The sequence below is a fragment of the Thermobia domestica genome, chromosome 2 (assembly GCF_964235325.1).
Source record: "Thermobia domestica chromosome 2, izTheDome1.hap1.1, whole genome shotgun sequence".
Classification (NCBI taxonomy): Eukaryota; Metazoa; Arthropoda; class Insecta; order Zygentoma; family Lepismatidae; genus Thermobia; species Thermobia domestica.
The window spans coordinates 372584651-372593695 of NC_137455.1; positions in this window are offsets into that span (position 1 = coordinate 372584651).

Here is a 9045-nt window from a genome sequence, read left to right on the forward strand (position 1 = left end):
AATAGGATCATCGTTAATAATCAGACACAAACCTAGCATGACAGATACCTAGTGAGTAATTGGTACGAGGTGGATACCATAAAAGTATGGTGTGGAATATACATATACATATAAACGAGTTGAATTGAGAACCTCGTCCTTTTTTTAAAGTCGGTTAACCCCTTTCTCCATAACTTGTTTCTTTTAGCGAAAAAAAAATAATCAGCATTGGAAATCCTCATATGGGTACTTGAAAAATAAATTAAAACTTGAATTTTAGATTTTTCACTTAATTCCGACAAGAAATAAGTAAGTACCATATTTGACACACTTACAACTCACAAAGAACATGCCAGGTGACACCAAAATCTCTTATTCATACACGTCAATATCTCACACAGCAGACAAAATAGTCATTTCATGCCTTTGATAAATCACAAAAAAGCTAAAGTGAATAAAGGGTGTCATATATGGCACGGCATGCGGTAGGGGTTTAAAAAAACGCGAATTTGAAATAGGAATTATGAGGAATGATTAAAATCTCCTACATTATCATACTAAATAATTCATCCATATGCAATGGTTTGCTTGCATTTATCACTGATCTATTTCACCTACAGGCCATAACGTTAAACTAGTGTTCCTCAGACTCTTTTCAAATTGAAACCACTTTTATTATTTCAAATATTCTAATGACTACTCTAATTATTTCAAGCATATTTCAGTATGTTTTTCCCGGGTTCGATTCCTGATGGGGCACTTGATCGAAAAAGTGATAAAAGTTTTTTTCAGACCAGCCATCCGGAATTAGGTCTTCCTGTGTTTTCCTCATTCACACCAGGCAAATGCCGGGGTGGTACCTAACTTATAGGTCCCAGGCTGCTTCCTTCCTTCCCCGGATAGTGTGCTCGTCGAGGAACGTCATCCCTCATACGTGAAGGGCTAACATGGCCATATGCCGAAAGCCCAGAAATCTAAATCCTAAATCCTTAAGTATGTTTTTAGAATATCATAGTATAATTAAAACTAACTTTATTTGATATTAGTTGTATGATAAAGAAACATTATTTAAATAAGAAAAGATGAATTATTGTAGGCTGGAAACTTAGAAAAATAAACGATGAATATAGATAATTTCTAATATTTTCTTTGAGGTTCTTAGCTATAGAATGGGACACGCAATTCACTTTAATTTTCTTTCTAACTTTTTGTCTCTTTTTTTCCTTTTTTCCTAATGTTCAATCTAAGAGAACCACGTGAGCTCCGTGGACAATAGTTTGAGAAACGCTGAGCAATTCTGAAAATTCCATCTCATTCCTTTCAGTACCGTTTTGTATTTGAAACGAAATTGAAATATATTTATCAGAAAGAGTTAGATTTGCCAACTTTAACAACTAATATTAAGATGTATACAATCATTTAGGCCTGGCAAAAAGGTAAGGCATTGCACTAGTCCATAAATAAGAGAAACATATCTTAGGAGTTTCTATTCCAATTCATTCTCGGAAGGAGATTTTAAGTACAAAAGGAAACTAATTTGGGAACTTCGATAATAATAATGTAAGACGAAATATTGTACAAGGGGGGGGGGAGGGGCGTTGTCAGTGAACGATGAAAATGCTTTTCATTCACCCTCACGCAATCCTAATAATAGAGACACGGAAAAAAGAACTCGTATTTTGAAGAACTAGAAGTTTTTCGTTCTTTCTTTGAGTTCATCACTCTGCTCAGAAACTACAAATGTGATTTTTTTTACTTTTATTTTTTACCATAATACGTTCCCTTTCAGATGTATTCGCTAATATACCCGGAAGCAGTTTTCTTGAAACTTTTTTTCACATAACGCTTTTCTTTTGTTTAGAATGATGTATTCTGAGAAAGATCTGGTAAGTTCACTTGACACCATTCTATTGTGTTTAGTTGATTCCAAAAGAAAATCGACTCTCTCTTAAATTCGTGATTACTTGTAATTGTATTTTTTGTGTTGTAAGATTAATTCCTGATATTTTCTTCTAACTTTTGCGTATTAACTATTAAAGGATCATCTGCAGAGACCTTTTCGACCATTACCATCAAAAGCTAAGGGGAAAACATTTGAAATATTTTAATTGTACAGTGATGCCATTCTTTAATTAATATTAGAAATACAGATTTTGTCCGGAAAATAATGTCACCAAGTCTGCAAGTATAAAAACAAAAGCATTTATTTACGTAATATTAAGAATAATAACGCCTGAACATTTAAATTCTTTAAAATATTGTCCTGCGTCGATACAATTTTCCTAGCAGGGTTTCCAATCTGCCTGGAAGGTCTGTTCAGGAAGTAAGTCTAAAATTACTTCAGAACGTGCTTTGAAGTCGTCAATTGTTCTTGTAACGATATCATTTCAGGGGGAGATTTCAAACGGGAAAACAAAAAGAGGTCTGTACGAGCCAAGTCGGGACTATAGAGTGGCTGGTGCAGCGTATTTATATTTGGTCAGGTAACTACATCACGGCTTGAACAAGAGACGAATCAGAGATTTACGAAATCGCCTCTCCCTCACTTCTGAGAGCTAGGAGACAACTGAGCAAGCACTCGCTCTAGGTTTTTGACTTACACAACCATAGATCCCGGCAGATGGAGCGAGCCGCAATGTACACTCATGTCCAAAATTATTGTCGCATATCTATAACTGTCTTCGTGTAAGAATATAATTTGATGATTTTGCAGGGTACTTTTAATATTGATACTATGTGTATAGTCGGGAAATGTATATTTGTGGTAAATTTCATAGGAAAATAATTATAAATACGAAAATTACAATGAGTAAAATAAAATGTTGCTAAATGAACAAGAAAATTTTATTTTTGTTTTATTGTTCTTATTTTCTGCTCTTTTGACATGAAATTTTCCACATACATGTTTTTGCCAATTATGTACATACTAATATTATAAGAAATACCAAGCGAATTCGTTATCAAATTATGTTTTTACAACAACATATTTATAGACATGCGACAATACTTTTGGACTTGAGTGTACATTCGTTTCAGAACAAAATTTATGATATTACTTTCCGAACAGACCTTGTATGCTACACTTATACGAGGACTTTTTTTTAAAGGATTAATCAAATATTGAGCACTTTATACATGAAACCGAATGAAAAAAAGAAAAAAATGAAAGGTAGTGTTGTGAAATATAATGTGCAACATTTCCGTTAAGATTCTACCTTCAAAATTAGAATTAGAATTTTTTTTTTTTTTTTTACATTTTTATACAACACCGCGGTTATGAAGAATGGTCGCACTATTAATGTGATCTACGAACCACCACGATTGGGGTTTGAATCCGATGCACCCTTTATACTATAGGTCGTTCCACACCACACAATTTCGCCTCCGAAAGAGCTATTTTTGTGGATAACAGCACCAGTCCCGATAACTCGTCTATCCTATAATGATACAATCTATAGGGTGACCCATAAAACACTCAACATATGAAATGCCCACTATTTGTGTTCTATAACTTGAACGTTACACGATTTTCATATGTTATCTTTGTGGTTAATAGTCAAGGAGCGCCCAATACATTTTCGTTTTGTAAAAATAAGTAAAACTATATTTTTATTTAGTGAAATTATTGGGTATAAGAAACTATTACAAAACAAAAACTTTAAAAAATGGTTGATTGATCTGGAGTTTAGTGTTCTGTTCAGCACCAAGGCTACATCAAACGTCAACCTACACTTTGACGTAGGATCCGAACTACATGAACTCCCACCGGGAATTGAACTGGAGTCTCCCGTCACGAAGCCACAATTTGCTAACCATAAGCCATCGAAGGAATTCTCGAGAATGTTTGACGCGTGAATGATTTAGTCACCATCTGCACATTGACCATATTGGGTCAGATGGCCACATTAGCAACATTTAACACATTCTGCCAGTAAATAAAGTGAAAAATAAACTTGAAGGCAGTCTACGGATTTAGCCCGGGACCTGGGGGCATAGGCCTCCCAGTCTTTTGAGTAATAAAAATAATTTACGGTATTATTTATAAATTTTTGAAAGTTTATAGTAGAGTCATGATATACCTGTCAGTCTGGGTTCTGGCTGCCCCCAGTTTTTGCCTTCTGGATCCGCCACTGCTTCAAGGACAATGGTAACTATGGAGGGGTTATATCCAACCCCTTGGGGGGATAGACTCCCTGAAGTTCTTTGCTATTATTATTGTTATACGACGCCCCATGAAAATTGGCTGTCTAATTCGAAAACAACACTACCCCGCAACCAATGACTGTTCAATTAAAAATTATTCACTCTAGTCGGCAAAATGCATGTGAAAAACCATTTTTGACATTGTATTGTCACTTCAGGTGTAACAAGCGAAATATAGTCAGTGAATCGAAATCAAAACCTTCCGGCGTGCAAAACTGGGGAATAGAACCAATGTTGCCAAGCCGAGGTTGTCCCTGGCCTAGCAGATCCACTAAAATATAGCGATCAGTTATTACCTAGATAATGGACTACTTGAATACAAAATTTGGTTTAGACAAGGCTATCAGTTACTGAGAAATAAAGCACCACACATATATTATACCTGGAGCACAGTTGCCAACCTCAAAGAACAAAATTATTGATTTTCCTTTTCAAAATTATTGTATATATGTTCAGGAACAAGTATAATACTATTAATAATAGCAATAATATATAATAAACTTGTCTACTAATCTTCAGTTTCTAACTTCAAATGGGCATCACTGTTCTCACCATTTTGTTTTTATTCTTATTAACACTATTATGAACAACAATATTTTCTCCCCCTCGTAAATGTAATTGAATTTAAAGAATGGATGCAAAGTTACCATTTGCCAATTTTCAAACCGTTTTTTATTTATTTTAGCGGGAATGGCCGTTATAAACCTCAGTGTATGTGTTTTATAATTACCGTATTTAATGCACACCAACAATTTGTTTACACATACAAAGACTGCGAAACAATGTGTTTCTAAAATTATCGTGTATTCACCTATTATCGCAAAGGCATTATTGTACATAGCAGTAAGGCGTAAATATTCTCGTATTTCACGATAAATTATCGTAGGGTTGGCAAGCCTGACTAAGAGTCAAACTATCAGCTCCCGTACGCTTATCGTTAAAAATAACGTAAAAGTAGTATTCAGATGAAGGTACTCTCACGTCGACACCGAAACTACAGAGTAAGCGAAAGTACGTGTGACGTCATGGCATCGGTGAGTTCATTCCATTGTCTTTTCATTTTTATAGTATTTTATATCACCAGTATCCATTGGCGTAATTAGGCCATTTTGCTACGAATTCGTGGGTGACACGGTCCCTTCTGAGCATTGAAAGATCCTTACCCAGGGCTCGCCCTAGGCAATTTGCTGCTGCGAGCAATGGCATAATTTGCTGCCCCCTTTCTCCAGAAAGAACAAATACTAAAAGTCACGATTTTAAGTATGATACCCCATCATAAATAACGAAAGGGAAGGAAAGGGCAACTCGCACTCAGAAAGGCCTAAATACTACAAATACTATATCGCTGTGTTTGCTTTTCTCCTTAAATAATAATCTATTATATTAGTGAAAGATCAAGCAAACACGCCTGCAGAGGAAAGATGGTAATCCCTTTTATAGATTTCAATATCGAGCTTCAATCTCAATGTATCAGTTTGCAATTCCAGCGCAACTAGCTCTTTTGTCTTTATTTCCTGATTTTCCTTTTATGTATGTTAATTTTTAAAAAAAAACTTGTTTCCACCTTCAATGATAAGGAACTTATTTTTTGACAAATAGAAGACTAGTTTCCATATCCATTTACTAAAAGCATGTTCAAATATCTTAATGCGACCCCTATGTGCAATCTTTAATCTTATAATAAGGACTCAAGTATTTCCTGAAGACTGGAAAATAACACGAATTTGTCCAATATTCAAGTCGGGTGATACGTGCAATATTGAAAATTACAGGCCAGTTGCTGTAATTTGCGCTCCGGCGAAGGTTTTGGAACATATCCTATATAGCAGAATTTTTAATCATGTAAAATGCTTTATAGATGTCAATCAACATGGATTTTACCCTGGTCGATCAACAACTACAAATTTAATTAATTTCGTTCAAGATATACACAGTTCATTCTCAAATAAATCTAGTACACACACGATTTACTTGGATTTTAGTAAAGCCTTTGACAAAATAAATCATAGCATACTTTTAAATAAATTATCATCATATGGATTAACTCAACCTTTTTTAAATTTAATTAAATCATACTTATCTAGAAGGAAATATTTGTTCAATACAAACAATCGAAATCATTAGAATACGTAGCTACCTCGGGAGTACCTCAAGGATCAAATCTGGGTCCATTATTTTTTCTATTGTATATTAATGACTTACAGTTCTCAATAAAACATTCCAAATACCTTATGTATGCAGACGATGTAAAATTATATAAAGAAGTAAGGTGTATTACAGATACAATAGAACTGCAAGAAGATCTTGATTTAATATATAAATGGAGTGTAGAAAATAAACTTAACCTTAATATTAAAAAATGTGCATTTATGATAATGTCAAGAGCGAAAGAGCGTTTTAATTGTTATTCATATACTCTTAATGGTGAAAACATGGAAGAAATTACCACATGTAAAGATTTAGGGGTAAAAATTACACGCAATTTATCATTTGATAACCATATCACTGAAGTGGTTCTTTATGCCTATAGACAGCTTGGTTTCATTATACGGAACACCAGAAATTTAAATGATGTTGTAGCTATTTCTATGGTGTATAATAGCTTGGTTCGGACCAAACTAGAATATACATGCGTTGTTTGGGCTCCATATTATAAATCTCTTCAGGATAAAATAGAAAGTATTCAAAAGAAATTCCTAAGGTATCTCTATTTTAAAACAATGGGAGCTTCCGCTATAAGAAACAAAATATCGTATAAAACCCTTCTAGATAAGTTTAACTATGTCAGTTTGAGTAACAGACGTGAGTTTTTTCAACAATTGTTTCTCTATAAAATTATAAATTCTTATGTTGACAATAGTAATTTCTTACAAAAAATTGGACTCAATGCTAGACCAGGCTATCTACGTAAGCGACATCTGTTGACTGTAGATGTTCCAAGAACTGAAATGTATAAAGGCTCACCATTATATAGAATGTGCAGTAGGTTTAATAGCATATCAGTATTAAACAAAGATCTAGATATAGCATTACCTCTGTCTCTGTATACAAAGAAGTTGAAAAATATATTGTATTAGAATGTGAATACATGTATTTCCATATACATGTGTATACTAATTATCTGACTGTTAATGGTTTCTTGTAATACTCTTCACGTTTAACGGTTTATACTCTTACGATAGTTATTATTGTCTTTGTCAGATATCTACAGGAATTTTGTCCGTATCATTATATTCACTATTATGTATAATATTATATTATATGAACTATCTATATTCTGTACCTTCTGTAATTGGAGATTCTATTCTCTGTTGAAGGACAATAAATAAATAAATAAATAAATAAATAAATAAAACTGTCATAACTAACTAAATGGAACAGGTGTTTCGCTACCGTTCGAGAATTGAGTTCTTGTGTTTGACAAGAATCAAGCAATTCATGCTGGGATTTGTTTAACCATTTGCCTTAGCACTGTCCATGTGACAAACTAATGCGACCTAATTATGATTTATGAATGTAGTATTCAATAGCTTAATAAATGTAACTACCATCATCATGAGCTCTGTTTCCAACAAGAAATATTTGTTTTAAATAATATAACAGATTTTGTCGCGTAATATGTGCCGCAAATGGATGTGTTACACATCTGGTAGAGTCAGCCTTGACTTTAATTGTAGCCAAACGATATTCAAAGGTTGGGCCAACAGTTCTCTAGGGGATCTGCTCTCCCTGGCCCCCTCTTGTTACGCCTATGCATGTGTATTTTGAACTTGATTTGATAGATTCGTTTTTGGTTTTTTTTTTTTCATTAGGCACCACACTGTGCACCGGGAGAAGTACCTGCATTTAAACGGAAGTTGTATTGAAACAGCAGCACAATGAAATATGGACAAAACTTAATGAAATTGAAAATAAAAGAAAATAGAGCTCACAGAACTTTTCATATAACATAATGAATGTACGTAAATAAAATTTCTGTATATCCAGCATATCAATGAGAAAAACATTATAAAAATCGTGGTAAAACAAATAAATAAATTACCGATAATACCAATATTATTGATGTTCACGTGCAAGAACATATTTTTGTGTGGTTTTCTATTTTACAGTTGGTAACACCCAGAACACAAATAAACAAACGTTTGTTTGCTTTTACGCGCTGCATTGAACACATTATAGTACGGAAAATCGCCCCCAGATTGCGCCAAAGTCATTCTGCGTAGAAGAAACTGACAATTGAAGTGTGAATTAAACAAAAGTCAGCAGGGAGAGCTTTGAACAGACAACGAGGAAGCGAAAAAACAAAAATGGACTCTAGCTGTTACATTATTGAATTTAGTTGCAACGTAGAATCTGCTGTCGCTATTGTGCTCTTCTATATTTCTACCTTTTTTAAAATCGTTTTTTAACAGACACGAATAAACATGGATTTTTGTTTTTGTGAATGTTGATTTTTCGACAGACCTATCTCTCAGCGCTTGTAACATGTAAACTGGAGTTGTCAGGGAAGGGAAAAAACAACGTTTAAAACTTTTTTTAAAGTACACTGACGGATGAAAACTGTGTGAAAAATAAATATTGATAAACGGGAAAAATATATGGTTTGATACTTAAACTATCTCATCACAACTTGTCAGTTCTACATCAGGGAATAATGTTAAAATAGGAAGTTTTTTTTTTTAATTTATTTATTTAAAGGATTTTTTCTCAGTAATACATTCATTGCCCAGATTTTCCTTTAATTGCAGTATTTTTTTTTTATACATTCTGGTTCAAGCACTAAGAATTTCTACAATTGTGGTTTCGACACTGGTGCACGCTCTGCATTAATAACAGTAAAATTTCAATTTGTACAGGATAGGC